Genomic DNA, 17,332 nt, shown 5'->3' with positions numbered 1-17,332 from the left:
AATACATAACTCTCCGTTGGGATAGATCAAACAAGTGTTTTATTGCGTTCTGTGTCCCTGTAGATGAGGCTTTCTTTTTTTGTTGTTCTCAAAGGTGTTAAAAGTTGAAAAGGGAGGGAGCAGATCACATGAGGGCATGCTCTGCAGGGGTGGGCAGATCACAAGAGCACATGCTCTGCAGGGGTGGGCAGATCACAAGAGCACATGCTCTGCAGGAGTGGGCAGATCACAAGAGCACATGCTCTGCAGGAGTGGGCAGATCACAAGAGCACATGCTCTGCAGGGGTGGGCAGATCACAAGACCACATGCTCTGCAGGGGTGGGCAGACCACGAGATGACATGCTCTGCTGGAGTGGGTGAATCACATAAGGGCATGCTCTGCATGGGTGGGCGGATCACAAGAGCACATGCTCTGCAGGGGTTGGCGGATCACAAGAGCACATGCTCTGCAGGGGTGGGCAGATCACAAGAGCACATGCTCTGCAGGGGTGGGCAGATCGCAAGAGCACATGCTCTGCAGGGGTGGGCAGATCACATGAGGGCATGCTCTGCAGGGGTGGGCAGATCACATGACGGCATGCTCTGCAGGGGTGGGCAGATCACAAGAGCACATGCTCTGCAGGGTTGGGCAGATCACATGAGGGCATGCTCTGCAGGGGTGGGCAGATCACATGAGGGCATGCTCTGCAGGGGTGGGCAGATCACAAGAGCACATGCTCTGCAGAGGTGGGCGGATCAGAAGAGCACATGCTTTGCAGGGGTGGGCAGATCACAAGAGGACATGCTCTGTAGGGGTGGGCAGATCACAAGAGCACATGCTCTGCAGGGGTGGGTGTATCACAAGAGGGCATGCTCTGCAGAGGTGGGCGGATCAGAAGAGCACATGCTCTGCAGGGGTTGGCAGATCAGAAGAGCACATGCTCTGCAGGGGTGGGCAGATCACAAGAGCACATGCTCTGCAGGGGTGGGCAGATCACAAGAGCACATGCTCTGCAGGGGTGGGCAGATCACAAGAGCACATGCTCTGCAGGGGTGGGCAGATCACAAGAGCACATGCTCTGCAGGGGTGGGCAGATCACAAGAGCACATGCTCTGCAGGGGTGGGCAGATCACAAGAGCACATGCTCTGCAGGGGTGGGCAGATCACAAGAGCACATGCTCTGCAGGGGTGGGCGGATCACAAGAGCACATGCTTTGCAGGGGTGGGCAGATCACAAGAGCACATGCTTTGCAGGGGTGGGCAGATCACAAGAGCACATGCTCTGCAGGGGTGGGCGGATCACAAGAGCACATGCTCTGCAGGGGTGGGTGTATCACAATAGGGCATGCTCTGCAGGGGTGGGCGGATCACAAGAGGACATGCTCTGCAGGGGTGGGCGGATCACAAGAGGACATGCTCTGCAGGGGTGGGCGGATCACAAGAGGACATGCTCTGCAGGGGTGGGCGGATCACAAGAGGACATGCTCTGCAGGGGTGGGCGGATCAGAAGAGCACATGCTCTGCAGGGGTGGGCGGATCACAAGAGGACCTGCTCTGCAGGGGTGGGCGGATCACAAGAGGACATGCTCTGCAGGGGTGGGCGGATCAGAAGAGCACATGCTCTGCAGGGGTGGGCGGATCACAAGAGGACATGCTCTGCAGGGGTGGGCGGATCACAAGAGGACATGCTCTGCAGGGGTGGGCGGATCAGAAGAGCACATGCTCTGCAGGGGTGGGCGGATCAGAAGAGCACATGCTCTGCAGGGGTGGGCAGATCACAAGAGCACATGCTCTGCAGGGGTGGGTGTATCACAAGAGGGCATGCTCTGCAGGGGTGGGCGGATCAGAAGAGCACATGCTCTGCAGGGGTGGGCGGATCACAAGAGGACATGCTCTGCAGGGGTGGGCAGAATATTATATGGTGAATGCATATGTCGCCATGATGCATTGTGAGGTACATAACGTCCCATAGAGGTGTGTCATCTGTGTGTTCAGCAGTTGGCTTGGAGCTGCCCTGTAATCCTCGACTTGTATTTTTAGATCTTCTTGTGAAAGGCTTTGGCTTCATGTAAATGATTTTACCAGTGTGAGTTCCTGCTTTATATGTACTGTTTCGAGGTGTAATATGTTGTTATACATTTATGTCGCACAGTGTGGGTGTTCGGTACATACAGGGGCTGCAATTTAAAGGGATTAATGATGGATCTGCAAACAGCAATATTCAGGAACTATTATAAAGCCTCGAAGAGCTGGATATGAAGGACAGACCGGGCACAGAATGTATCCAACACTCCCCATGGTGACTAACATTACCAGCAGCTCCGCTGTACCCCGCCTATTATTATTATTATTATTATGTATTTATATAGCACTGACATCTTCTGCAGCACTTTACAGAGTACATAGTCATGTCACTGACTGTCCTCAGAGGAGCTTACACTCTAATCCTACCATAGTCATAGCCTAATGTCCTAGCATATTATTATTATGTATTTATATAGCACTGACATCTCCTGCAGCACATTACAGAGTACATAGTCATGTCACTGACTATCCTCAGAGGAGCTCACACTCTAATCCTACCATAGTCATAGTCTAATGTCCTACCATATTATTATTATGTATTTATATAGCACTGACATCTTCTGCAGCACATTACAGAGTACATAGCCATGTCACTGACTGTCCTCAGAGGAGCTCACACTCTAATCCTACCATAGGCATAGTGTAATGTCCTACCATATTATTATTATGTATTTATATAGCACTGACATCTCCTGCAGCACATTACAGAGTACATAGTCATGTCACTGACTATCCTCAGAGGAGCTCACACTCTAATCCTACCATAGTCATAGTCTAATGTCCTACCATATTATTATTATGTATTTATATAGCACTGACATCTTCTGCAGCACATTACAGAGTACATAGCCATGTCACTGACTGTCCTCAGAGGAGCTCACACTCTAATCCTACCATAGGCATAGTGTAATGTCCTACCATATTATTATTATGTATTTATATAGCACTGACATCTCCTGCAGCACATTACAGAGTACATAGTCCTGTCACTGACTGTCCTCAGAGGAGCTCACAATCTAATCCTACCATAGTCATAGTCTAATGTCCTACCATATTATTATTATGTATTTAGCACTGACATCTCCTGCAGCACATTACAGAGTACATAGTCATGTCACTGACTGTCTTTAGAGGGGCTCACAATCTAATCCTACCATAGTCTAATGTCCTACCATAATATTATGATGTATTTATATAGCACTGACATCTCCTGCAGCACATTACAGAGTACATAGTCATGTCACTGACTGTCCTCAGAGGAGCTCACAGTCTAATCCTATCATAGTCATATGTCTATGTGTGTATAGTGTAGTGTATGTATCATAAGGTACGTACACACATCCTGATTTTCCGCCCAACTTGTCGTCCGACTTATTGTTTGAACTAGTCGACAAGTTGGACGTGTGTACACGCTGTCGAGCAACTAACACCCGGTTTGCCCGATCCGCTTGGAAGATCAGTTGGACCAACTGTCGTTCAAACGACTGTCTGGTCCGTACGTGTGTACAAGCGACTTCCAGTCCAACTAATAGACGTTCAGACAAACAGTCGTTTGATCAGTGGTTTAATCTAGTCCATTGTTCTATCAAGTCCATTTTCAAGTTGGTTACGCAACATTTTAATTAGGATATCAGCCGCTCTGTTGGTCAGTGTGTACACTACAGGACGTCTGAATGACTTGTTGTTTGCACTTCAAGTCGCTCTAAAGACCAGTTTAAATGACAATCAGGTTTTAAGTTGGATGCGTGTACGCACCTATAGTCTAGGGCCAATTTAGAAGGAAGCCAATTAACGGTATGTTTTTGGGACGCAGGAGGAAACCAGAATGCCCGGAGGAAACCCACGCAGACACGGAGAGAACACATAAACTCCATGCATGATAATGCCCTGGCTGGGATTCAAACTGGGGATCCAACGCTGCAAGGCGAGAGTGCCAACCACTACGCCACCGTGCTGCCCCAGCTCTGCCATCTCTGTGTACCCAAGCATTGCCCCCCCCCCCCCCCCCGCCCTCACACTGAAGTCCGGGGCGGAGTGGAAAAAGCATTCCAATTCGCAAATAATGTTAATCTATGGCAAGAAACACTTGCTGGAATCGTGCGTATTTTACGCATATGGCAAAACGTGCGCACTTTCACTGGCCCATGAAGTCAGTGGCCCCGCTCAGGAAACGCTCATCGTTAGTGGTCGATATTGCGTTTATGGTTTTCCCTCCAATGTTACAGTGCACAGGTTTTTGTCTTTTTTACTACACGACGCAAACTTTCATAATTTAAATGTATTTCGCCACATCTAAAAATTCGGGGAGCGAGTGCGGAAAATGCGATCACAAACACTGACGCACTATGATGGAAAGTCGGCCATTGCGGGGAAAAATGCAAGTGTGTTCTCTGCCTAATGGGCTACACAAACATTCTCATATCTCTGCTATTCATAACGCGATTTTATGTGCATTTTAAAATCGAACAGCAAGTTCATTCTATTTGTATACTGTATGTGAATTGCAGTAAAGGGGACCTGAAGTAAGAGGTATACGGAGGCTGCCATATTTATTTCCTTTTAATCAATACCAGTTGCCTGGCAGCCCTGCTGGTCTATTTCTCTGCAGTAGTATCTGAATAACACCAGAAACAAGCATGCAGCTAATCTTGTCAGATCTGACAATAATGTCAGAAACACCTGATCTGCTGCATGCTTGTTCAGGGGCTATGGCTAATAGTATTAGAGGCAGAGGATCAGCAGGGCTGCCAGACAACTGGTATTGCTTAAAAGGAAATAAACATGGCAGCCTCCGTATACCTCTCTCTTCAGCTCCCCTTTAAATTAGATTTAATACCGTATTATTTCACTTGTTGAATATGCATGTTTATTAAAAACGGAAAAGGCACAAAAACAGCAAACACAGGATAAACCGCCAAACCGCACGGGGCAGAAAAGTCACCAGAAACACAAGTATTATGCGCCCAGCTTAATGTGGACCTGAACTCTTGCACAGAACAGAAGGAAAAACATATAGAAATGCACCCTGTATGTGTTTAGAGAGTTTAGAGCAAGGGTCAACATACTTCAGACTGCAGGGGGGGAGTATACATAGAAGTCTTTGCGGGCCAGACAGTGATGCATACTAAGGTGACAACCTTCAGTCCAATTGGAACACAGTGTCACCTGATGTGGAATTTGATTGGAAACCAGCGAATGACTGCTTTCTGGCTTCATTCTATATGTGAACCACCAATATTTAAAAATGTAGCTGACTGCATCTATAATACATTTTGTGTGTGGGGGTCCACATTCGGCCCGCGGACTTTAGAATGAGGACCACTGGTTTAGAGCAGTGTTTCTCAACATTTTATTGGCATGTACCCCTTTTAAAGAGAACCCGAGGTGGCCTTGTATTACGTAAGTGGGGCACAGAGGCTGGTTGGGCACACTAACACCAGCCTCTGTTGCCCCATCGTGTGTGTCAAAGACCCCCCTGCTCGCCGCTATACCCCCGCAGAGCTGGCGACACGCAGCGTGTCGCCAGCACAATGTTTACTCTAGCGCTGTCTGTCAGCGCCGCTCCGCCGCCTCCTCTGCATCGCCGCTACCCGCCCTCGTCCCTTCCCTCCCGCTGATTGGAGGGAAGGGACGAGGGCGGGTAGCGGCGATGCGGAGGAGGCGTGGGAGCGGCACTGACAGACAGCGATAGAGTAAACATTGTGCTGGCGACGCGCTGCGTGTCGCCAGCACTGCGGGGAGTTTAGCGGCGAGCAGGGGGGTCTTTGACACACACGATGGGGCAACAGAGGCTGGTGTTAGTGTGCCCAACCAGCCTCTGTGCCCCACTTACGTAATACAAGGCCACCTCGGGTTCTCTTTAAAGAGAGTCTGAAGCGAGAATAAATCTCGCTTCAGACCTCATAGCTAGCAGGGGCACGTGTGCCCCTGCTAAAACGCCGCTATCCCGCGGCTTAATGGGGGTCCCTGATCCCCCAAATCTCCTCCGTACAGCGGGGGAGCGCTTCCTGGTTGGGGCAGGGCTAACGGCCGCAGCCCTGCCCCACGCGCGTCTGTCAGCGCGTATCTCCGCCTCTCCCCCGCCCCTCTCAGTCTTCCTTCACTGAGAGGGGCGGGGGAGAGGCGGCGATGCGCCGCTGACAGACGCGACTGGAGGCAGGGCTGCAGCCGTTAGCCCTGCCTCCAGGAAGCAATAAATCACGACCAAATCTGCGACCAAGTGTTGCAGTGGTCGCTTTGGGGGTGAAGGGACCCCCGGTAAGCCGCGGGATAGCGGCGGTTTAGCAGGGGCACACATGCCCCTGCTATTTATGAGCTCTGAAGCGAGATTTATTCTCGCTTCAGAGTCTCTTTAAATCCCTGTACTCACCAAGTACCCCCTGCCATAGTAAACATTATCTCTAGTACCCCTTGACAAATATATGTTTAATCATAGTACATAATCATTGGTTCTAAACAATTTCCAAGCATTTACTATTGCTTCTAATTAGCTAAAATACTAATTTGGTGTTGTTAATATAGGATTTATCATTTTCTAAAACTCTAAATTTGTTATACTTGGTTAATTATATCAAGCCGAAGTACCCCCTGGAACCATTAGAAGTACCCCCTGGGGTACGTGTACCGCATGTTGAGAACCTAGGGTGTAGAGAGTTCCCCCTCATCTGTGACTAATTGCAAGTGTAATTTGATCTCTCAGCTGTGTCAGCTGGCTGCCACGGCAGAGCAGCTAATATGTACACACAGGATGTTAACAATATGTCTGCTTCCATGAAAGCTGGAAGTAGACACACGGAAGATTTATTGCAGGATTTGTATCAGCTGTAACAAAGGAATGTTTTTCTGTAAAGGTTATTATGCTGGTGCTTATCTTGTAGAGCAGAGAGGAAGTTCGGAGGTCAGGTCCGCTTTAATATCACCTCCAGCGGTCGCGGTTATTGTGCGGTGGGTGCGTTGCAGCCTGATATCCTGGATCGCGGCCAGCGGTGCCGCATGTAGCCAACCGATGCAAATTTATGGAAAGAGCGGTTGACCTATGCAAAGTATCCGGCCTGCGAGAGGCTCAGGACTGACTCTGATTTCCTGTGACGCAGGGAAAGACATCGGCTGCAGTTTTCCCTCTTCATAGTTTGCTATTGAAGACCTGCCTGGCAGCCTGCGGACTACAAGTCCCAGAATACCCTGAGAACCAACGCCAGCTTTACAGTCTGCGCAAGTGCGTCCTTGAGATCATTTGACAGTGTGATGAGTGTTTACAGGTTACAAAACATGAACATCTTCCTTGGATCTATAAGCTCAGAACTGGATCACTGGAGCAAGTTAGGCGGGTGCCTAGGGCCTGGAGAAAGACTAGGGGCTTGGTTGATGCTAGTACCCCTTCCCCCCCCCCAAATCTTACCCAAAAAGGTAGATGGCTATCAAAGGTTGTGAAAAATAGTTATTAGCCTGGGGCTCTCTGAGCGACACTGGGTGTCTCGTCAGATATTGGGCAATCCCTAAAGTGTGGTAGGTCGAAAGTCGACCGGCTAGTGGGCCACACACTGCAAGCAAGGATTCCCCTTCACTAATCGCTCTGACTCATGCCTCCATTCTATGAATCAAAAAATATTTTTTTTTGTTGCCTGAAATCGGGCAGCACGGCGGTGTAGTGGTTAGCTCTCTCGCCTTGCAGCGCTGGGTTCCCATGTTTGAATACCAGCCAGGGCAACATGTGCAAGGAGTTTGTATGTTCTCCCCGGGTCTGCACGGGTTTCCTCCGGGCACTCCGGTTCCTCCCACATCCCAAAAAGATACAGATAAGTAAATTGGCTTCCCCCTAAATTGGCTCTAGACTACGATACAGGCACTACATGATACATACATAGACATATGACTATGGTAGGGATTAGAGATGTGAGCTTCTCTGAGGGACAGTCAGTGACAAGACAATATACTCTGTACAGCGCTGCGGAAGATGTCGGCGCTATAAAAATACAAAATAATAAGAATGTGAGCAGCACTCCATTCCTTTACAATCAACCGATATCTTCCATCCTGTTCGATTGACACATCGACGCGATTCACTCAGACATCGGTCAACTAATGATGATTGTGCGTACTGGAACACTCAAATCTCTCTCGTTCGATAAAATGATCTTATCGGTCAATATCGCAGCCATATCGCTAAACTTATGGCCACTTTAAAGTGGACCTGAACTCTTGCACAGGACAGAAGGAAAACACAGAGAAATGCACCCTGTATGTATTCAGAGAGTTTAGCCTGTCTGCTTCCCCCTCATCTGTGACTAATCACAAGTATAATTTGATCTCTCAGCTGTGTCAGCTCAGGAATCCCCTCTGCCTTAGCAGAGCAGCTAATTTGTAAACGGGATGTTAACCCTATGTCTGCGTTCATGAAAGCAGGAAGTAGACACACTGCAGATTTATTGCAGGATTTGTGTCAGCTGTAACAAAGAAACGTTTTTCTGTAAAGGTCATTATGCTGTTGCTCATCTTTTAGAGCAGAGAGGAAGTTCTGAGTTCAGGTCCGCTTTAAAGGGAACCAGAGAGGAAGCACCCTCATGTATTTTACCATATATATCAGTAGGAACATTAGAGAAACACCTACCCTGCTCTCTGTTTCATCCTTCACTGCTCAGCCTGCTTGTTATCAGGTCTGATAAAATCCCTGACTGAGCATTCAGTCTGGCTTTGCTCAGGAATCATTATAGCTGAGTCTGTCTTCTCTGATGTCTTTTTAAGCGCAAGCCTGCCCCCTTCTGGCTCTGCTATAATGACTCAGCTATAATGATTCCTGAGCAAAGCCAGACTGAATGCTCAGTCGAGGATTTTATCAGAGCTGATAACAAGCAGGCTGAGCAGTGAAGGATGAAACAGAGAGCAGGGTAGGTGTTTTCTCTAATGTTCCCACTGATATATATGGTAAATACGTGAGGGTGCTTCATCTCTGGTTCACTTTGAGCTGTATACAAGGCATGTCTTGGCAGATAGTTGACAAGGGTGAAATGTTCAGTCCTGTATCTCCAACACCAGAACTTTCTGTGCTGAGTGATGTACATGGAGGTAGTATGTTTGCGATGAGTGCTGTATGAGAATGAGGCGTTCGCTGTGTGCCAGGCTTGGGACGCTGTGTTATCTGTGTCAGCGCTCTGCGTTCCTCACACAAGGATGTGAGCGCAGGAAGTATGATCACTTCTGTCTTATCCTCTTTATCTGGCGGAAACCAGCGGGCAAGAGATGCGAGCGCAGATTATCCGGAACCCTCCATAGCGAGGAAGTCACATCAGACGCTGACAGATGCAGTTCAGCAGCACCATTATTATTGTCTGACTTTGATGACAAATAAGGTTCTCTGGATTATAGTGTCATTCATAACTTACTTTAATTCCAAAACGTTTAGAGTTTAAAGAGGACCTGTGGTGAAAATGATAAAATGAATAAAATTGCTTATTGTTTACAATATTCATTTATAGATTATTCAGTCAGTGTTTGCTCATTGTAAAATCATTCCTCTCCCTGATTTACATTCTGATATTTATCACTGGTGCTGCCAGGTGATCTGTACGGAATGTTCATCACTGAGGGTTCTATGCACAGAGGGAGATGCTGCTTGCTTGGCAGTTGGAAAAAGCTGCTATTTCCCACAATGCAACGAGGTTCACAGAAAGCAAACTATCAGGACCTTGGTCCTGACATCACACTGTGGGAGGGGTTTTTACCACCATATTAGCCATACAGACCCCCCCTGATGATCTATTCAAGAAAAGGAAAAGATTTCTCCTGATAAAGGGGGTATCAGCTACTGATTGGGATGAAGGTCAATCCTGGGTTACAGTTTGTCATTAATTCTTATTAATTCTTATGTTGACTTTAGGTGATCAGCAAGATGCTCAGAATTCTGGCTAGCATGCCACTGTAATGCAATTTGCATGCAGCGTGAAAATGCACCAATCAAAGGCACTTCCTGAAGTTTTCTTAACCTCTTGAGGACCATGGTGGTAAACCCCCCTAGTGACCAGCCTAATTTTACATTAATTGGCCACTGCAGCTTTAAGGCCAAGCTGCAGGGCCGTATACCTCTGCACACAAGTGATCCCCCCCCCCCCCCCTTTTCTCCCCACCAACAGAGCTCTCTGTTGGTGAGGTCTGATCGCCCCCCCCCCCTGTGTTTACTTTTTTTTTTTTTATAAATATTTGTTTGTTTGTTTTTTTAATATTTTTGCACATTTTCTTTTCTTTTTTTTTTCTAAATCCCCTCCCTCCCCCCAGCCGGCCAATCACGGCGATCGGCTGTCATAGGCTTCTGCCTATGAGAGCCGATCGCTCTCTTGTCCCCCATGGGGACAGCCGTGTCACACGGCTGTCCCCAGTGCAGCGCTGCTGCTGATCGCAGCGCTGCACATGTAAATACACGGCGGTTTCGCCGTGTAACAGTCTCCCGAGCGGCAATCGCCGCTCAGAGACTGAAGGCGGAGCTCAGCTCCGCCCACCAAGCGGGAGATGCGCGCGCACTATGCGCGCGATCTCCTGTAAACTGCTGCCCCAGGACTTTCCGCCAATTGGCGTTAGCTGGTCCTGGGGCTGCCGCCGCGGCCACGCCTACTGGCGTGACGCGGGCGGCAAGCGGTTAAAGGACAACTGTAGTGAGAGCAATATGGAGGCTGCCATATTTATTTCCTTTTAAACATTACCAGTTGCTTGGCAGCCCTGCTGGTCTATTTGGCAGCAGTAGTGTCTGAATCACACCAGTAACAAGCATGCAGCTAATCTTGTCAGATCTGACAATAATGTCAGAAACACCTGATCTGCTGCATGCTTGTTCAGGGTCTATGGCTGAAAGTATTAGAGGCAGAGGATCAGCAGGGCTGCCAGGTAACTGGTGTTACTTATAAGGAAATATATTTGGCAGCCTCCATATCCCCCTCACTACAGTTATCCTTTAATAGGCACAATACCAAGCCTGCATACCATTTGCATCAACATTTTATGTGGCCCATAATTAACAACATTTCATCATCTTTATTTGCTACCTTTAAATATTATATTGCCGCCATACTTTGTACTAGGAACATAATATAAATGTTGTGATAGCCGGGACTAACTGGCAAATACAATGTGTGGGTTTTATTTATAGTAGCATTGCAAACTTTAAAGCTATAGGGAATGAAATTGGATAAATAGTGTATTTTTTCTTGTTTTTCCCTATAAAATGCATAGAAAATAAAGTCATTACTGAAAACAAGTATCACCCACAAAAAGCCTAATTTGTGACAAGATGTACATCATTTAGGTGTGAGAAGAGTGATAAAGTTATTGGTGATTTAAAGGGAGGAGCGCTGACTGGGGAAAATGGCTCTTGGCGGTAAAGTGTTAATCGACCTAGAAAGTTTTGTAATGAAATATCCCACTTCAACAATGAATAAAATTGATTATTTTTGGTGCAATATTTATTTATAAATTATTTAGTTAGTGTTTGTCCATTATAAAATCTTTCCTTTCCCTGATTTACATTCTGAAATTTATCACAGGTGGTAACATCGTTAGTCCTGTCAGGTGATGTCTGTGGATAGTTTTTGTGTACTGAGAGTTCTAAAGCCAGCAGAAAAGAGCTCTGGTCTCCCTTAATGCTCAAATCGGGGGAGGATTTTGGATAGCTAAACAGCCTAGGCTAAGCATAACTGGGAGGGCGGGGCTAAATACCAATATACAGCAATTTATACGTAGATATAGGAAGTGTTTCCAATGCTGAAAGCAGGAAAATTGCCGTAAAAGTGGGCATCCTGACTGATATACTGCATTGTAATGTATGTCATTGCGTTTCCCCTGTACAGTGTTTGTTTTGCTGGGACAGGTTGGGATAATCTCTCCTCTGTGGATGCAGCAGGCACGTCTGAAGCGCAGACACAGAGTTTTGCACTCAGCTTGTGTTTTTATTAATTTGAAGTTTCGGAATGAGTTTTGGAGAATGACGTCTGAGTCCCCAGGGTCAGAATTATGAGCGGCCTCTTTCTGCGGACCCCGGTGGGAGGACATGCGAATGTTTGACCCCGGAGAACTCTGGCCAGTATTTTTAGACCGCACTGAAATATTTTAATTGCTTTGCTGTCAAAAAGTTTCCATTTACTTTAAAGGGAACCTAAACTGAGAAGGATATGGATTTTTCCTTTTAAAATAATACCAGTTGCCCGAATCGCCTGCTGATCCTGTGTCTCTAATACTTTTAGCCACAGCCCCTGAACAAGCATGCAGATCAGGTGCTCTGACTGAAGTCAGACTGGATTACCTGCATGCTTGTTTCAGGGTGTGATTCAGCCACTATTGCAGCCACAGAGATCAGCTGGACTGCCAGGCAACTGGTATTGTTTAACAGGAAAAATCCATATCACTCTCAGTTAAGGTTCCCTTTAAGAGGACCTGTAGTGAAAATAACTTAATGAAGAACACTGCTTATTATTTTTTTTTTTTGTACAATGTTACATGATTTAGTCAGTGTTTTCCCATCGCAAAATCTTTCCTCTCCCTGATTTACATTCTGACATTTATCACATGGTGACGATGTCTTTAGTACTGTCAGGTGCAGCTCTGTGGAATGTTTGTTTCTTAGAATTACAAAGCCAGTGCAGAAAATGGGAGGAGATTTCCATGTAGCTAATCAGTGTAAGCGAAGCATCACTAAGGGCAGGGCTACATATAATATAGGGCAATATATAGATAAAGTACCATGGAATATGTTGGCGCTTTATAAATCAACTAGGCCTAAAGCCCATTTAAAAACGGGCACTAGGCAGTGGCCGCAAACCCCCACTAGCACTGTTCGCTCTCTCCTCCTTTAATTAGCCGCGCCACGCCCGCGCCCGCCTCCTCCTGGATCCATCCTCCACTCCTTCGCTTCATTCCCCCCAGCTCTCGGCAGTGTCCCTGCATCCCTGCACATGCGCAGACCAAAAAAGCGCTGACACAGAGACATGGGACGCAGAGACACTTGCCTTTTATTATATAGGATAATAGTAATAATAAAATCAGTGTTTCTGATGCTGACACCTGAATAACTGACATTCAGCTATGGGTCACTACAGGGCATCTGTAAAATAATTCTGTTTATGCGCAGGGACAAGGGGCAACGTAAAGGAGGTTGTCAGGAACCGGCCCCACCGCAAGCCTGCAGAGACAGTTCCCGACTGGGGGTTTTCTCGTTTCGACCAGATCGAGAGGGGAAGCAGCTTTATTCAAGCTAAGACAAGGCTGTCGCCCCTCACAGCACACACTCTGCCACCACTAGCAACTGCTAGACACTTCAACAATTCCCACTCTGCTGTCGAAGGGCCCGCACTCAGTCCAGCGTTTTCGTATTTGGATCAGCTTCGCGCTTAGGCCAAAATACGAAAACGCCACACACACACACGAACTCTCACACGGTAGCGGTGTACAAACCAAGCATCCAATCAGACACTGAACTTGTAACACAAATCACACTGCAGTGTCTCTCTAGGAATGCGAGCTCTGCTAGTACATCAGAAGTCAGGCTTATTAAATAAAGATTTCATATTCCAAAAAGTGGAACTGTGCAGAAAGAAATATATACAAAATATTTACAAAAAAACACAGTAAAAACTACAAAAGCACACCACAAGACAGTTTGCAAAAATAAAAACAGAAATCAAAACCAGTGCAAAAGTCCAACTTGGTCGTGGAAGGACACGGTTTCTGATCTGGAATCGGGGACCTCTCTAGCACAGCGCTACCTTCAGGAGAAGACAAATTCTGAATCTTCCATGCTGACTTTTACAGGAAGGTGTGTAGCCTAGGCTATCCAATGTTCAGATCCAGAATTAATCTAATTTCCTTATCAAGGTTTTCAAAGAGCTCTGTAATATCCAGCATGCTGTGATATGCACATTTCAATGGTTGGGTCATTATTTAATTACCTGCTTCCTTGCTGGAGGCTAGCACAATGTCCAGGTGTCCATGGCCTATTCAGCTTAGCTGGTCTATTCATATTAGATTCACAGAAAGATGCAGATGTCCCCTTTTAAGATTGCTTCCTACTTTACTCAGTGTCCAGGTGACAATTATTTCCAAAGCCTGCTGCCAGACTGGCTTCTAACAGACATACACATATGAGATAGTGCACAGCAGACATAAAATGAAACAATATGGCTTCCACGAGATACACCTTCAAAAATGGCTGCTATATTATATACAACATCACAGAGGCAATTGAAGATCCATGGATTCCACTGAGGTTTGTTGCTGATTGGTTGTCTGTAAAGACAGCTGATGAGATGTTAGTAATTCTCCGTTGGGTAAATTTGTGCACATACGGCAGCTTGGATACCGGTCCCAATGTAGCGGCTGGATATTTGATTCATCCATTGGCTAGCTGCCTATATTTGCATAAAATAAGGATAAAACTTGCATCAACTCAGAATTATACGCATCTCATTGACCGTCCTTACTTAGCAGCAGTCACTAGAACCAGCCTCAGAACCTTTGCTGAGAATGGAGGGCTGGTTGTGATGACATCAGAGAAGAGAGGCATTGCTGAGACAATATGGAGCGCTACTGGATATGACATTGGGTTGTGTTTGATGAACTGGTGTTTAAAAAAAGTAGTAGTAGTAGTGACATATGGCAGAATGCAGTAAGGAGGCCCTGTAGTGACATATAGCAGAATGCAGTAAAGAGGCCCTGTAGTGACATATGGCAGAATGCAGTAAAGAGGCCCTGTAGTGACATATGGCAGAATGCAGTAAGGAGGCCCTGTAGTGACATATGGCAGAATGCAGTAAGGAGGCCCTGTAGTGACATATAGCAGAATGCAGTAAAGAGGCCCTGTAGTGACATATGGCAGAATGCAGTAAAGAGGCCCTGTAGTGACATATGGCAGAATGCAGTAAGGAGGCCCTGTAGTGACATATGGCAGAATGCAGTAAGGAGGCCCTGTAGTGACATATAGCAGAATGCAGTAAAGAGGCCCTGTAGTGACATATAGCAGAATGCAGTAAAGACGCCCTGTAGTGACATATAGCAGAATGCAGTAAAGAGGCCCTGTAGTGACATATAGCAGAATGCAGTAAAGAGGCCCTGTAGTGACATATAGCAGAATGCAGGAAAGAGGCCCTGTAGTGACATATAGCAGAATGCAGTAAAGAGGCCCTGTAGTGACATATAGCAGAATGCAGTAAAGAGGCCCTGTAGTGACATATAGCTGAATGCAGTAAGGAGGCCCTGTAGTGACATATAGCAGAATGCAGTAAAGAGGCCCTGTAGTGACATATAGCAGAATGCAGTAAAGAGGCCCTGTAGTGACATATAGTAGAATGCAGTAAAGACGCCCTGTAGTGACATATAGCAGAATGCAGTAAAGAGGCCCTGTAGTGACATATAGCAGAATGCAGTAAAGAGGCCCTGTAGTGACATATAGCAGAATGCAGGAAAGAGGCCCTGTAGTGACATATAGCAGAATGCAGTAAAGAGGCCCTGTAGTGACATATAGCAGAATGCAGTAAAGAGGCCCTGTAGTGACATATAGCTGAATGCAGTAAGGAGGCCCTGTAGTGACATATAGCAGAATGCAGTAAAGAGGCCCTGTAGTGACATATAGCAGAATGCAGTAAAGAGGCCCTGTAGTGACATATAGTAGAATGCAGTAAAGACGCCCTGTAGTGACATATAGCAGAATGCAGTAAAGAGGCCCTGTAGTGACATATAGCAGAATGCAGTAAAGAGGCCCTGTAGTGACATATAGCAGAATGCAGGAAAGAGGCCCTGTAGTGACATATAGCAGAATGCAGTAAAGAGGCCCTGTAGTGACATATAGCAGAATGCAGTAAAGAGGCCCTGTAGTGACATATAGCTGAATGCAGTAAGGAGGCCCTGTAGTGACATATAGCAGAATGCAGTAAAGAGGCCCTGTAGTGACATATAGCTGAATGCAGTAAGGAGGCCCGGTAGTGACACACAGGAGAATGCAGTAAAGAGGCCCTGTAGTGACATATAGCAGAATGCAGTAAGGAGGCCCTGTAGTGACACACAGGAGAATGCAGTAAAGAGGCCCTGTAGTGACATATAGCAGAATGCAGTAAAGAGGCCCTGTAGTGACATATAGCAGAATGCAGTATAGAGGCCCTGTAGTGACATATAGCAGAATGCAGTAAAGAGGACCTGTAGTGACATATAGCAGAATGCAGTAAAGAGGCCCTGTAGTGACATATAGCAGAATGCAGTAAGGAGGCCCTGTAGTGACATATAGCAGAATGCAGTAAACAGGCCCTGTAGTGACATATAGCAGAATTCAGTAAAGAGGCCCTATAGTGACATATAGCAGAATGCAGTAAAGAGGCCCTGTAGTGACATATAGCAGAATGCAGTAAGGAGGCCCTGTAGTGACATATAGCAGAATGCAGTAAGGAGGCCCTGTAGTGACATATAGCAGTATGCAGTAAAGAGGCCCTGTAGTGACATATAGCAGGATGCAGTAAAGAGGCCCTGTAGTGACATATAGCAGGATGCAGTAAAGATGTCCTGTAGTGACATATAGCAGAATGCAGTAAGAGGCCCTGTAGTGACATATAGCAGAAGGCAGTAAAGAGGCCCTGTAGTGACATATAGCAGCATGCAGTAAAGAGGCCCTGTAGTGACATATAGCAGAATGCAGTAAGGAGGCCCTGTAGTGACATATAGCAGAATGCAGTAAAGAGGACCTGTAGTGACATATAGCAGAATGCAGTAAGGAGGCCCTGTAGTGACATATAGCAGAATGCAGTAAAGAGGACCTGTAGTGACATATAGCAGAATGCAGTAAAGAGGCTCTGTAGTGACATATAGCAGAATGCAGTAAAGAGGCCCTGTAGTGACATATAGCAGAATGCAGTAAGGAGGCCCTGTAGTGACATATAGCAGAATGCAGTAAACAGGCCCTGTAGTGACATATAGCAGAATTCAGTAAAGAGGCCCTATAGTGACATATAGCAGAATGCAGTAAGGAGGCCCTGTAGTGACATATAGCAGAATGCAGTAAAGAGGCCCTGTAGTGACATATAGCAGAATGCAGTAAGGAGGCCCTGTAGTGACATATAGCAGGATGCAGTAAAGAGGCCCTGTAGTGACATATAGCAGGATGCAGTAAAGAGGCCCTGTAGTGACATATAGCAGAATGCAGTAAAGAGGTCCTGTAGTGACATATAGCAGAATGCAGTAAGGGCTCGTTCCCACTGTTGCGACGCGATTTCGGCCGCATTCCTACGCTTGTAAAAACGCATGCGGAT

At 46.6% G+C, this 17,332-nt stretch overlaps 1 protein-coding gene across 7 annotated transcripts in view; it reads left to right on the top strand.

Annotated features, from left to right (window-relative positions):
- Positions 1–17,332, top strand: part of GPSM1 (G protein signaling modulator 1) — a 324,213-nt gene that overhangs the window by 86,898 nt on the left and 219,983 nt on the right. The window lies entirely within an intron of this gene.

The sequence above is a fragment of the Hyperolius riggenbachi genome, chromosome 8 (genome assembly GCF_040937935.1).
Source record: "Hyperolius riggenbachi isolate aHypRig1 chromosome 8, aHypRig1.pri, whole genome shotgun sequence".
Classification (NCBI taxonomy): domain Eukaryota; kingdom Metazoa; phylum Chordata; class Amphibia; order Anura; family Hyperoliidae; genus Hyperolius; species Hyperolius riggenbachi.
Note: the sequence above shows the minus strand (reverse complement) of the source record. Positions and strands in the feature narration are given on the sequence as shown.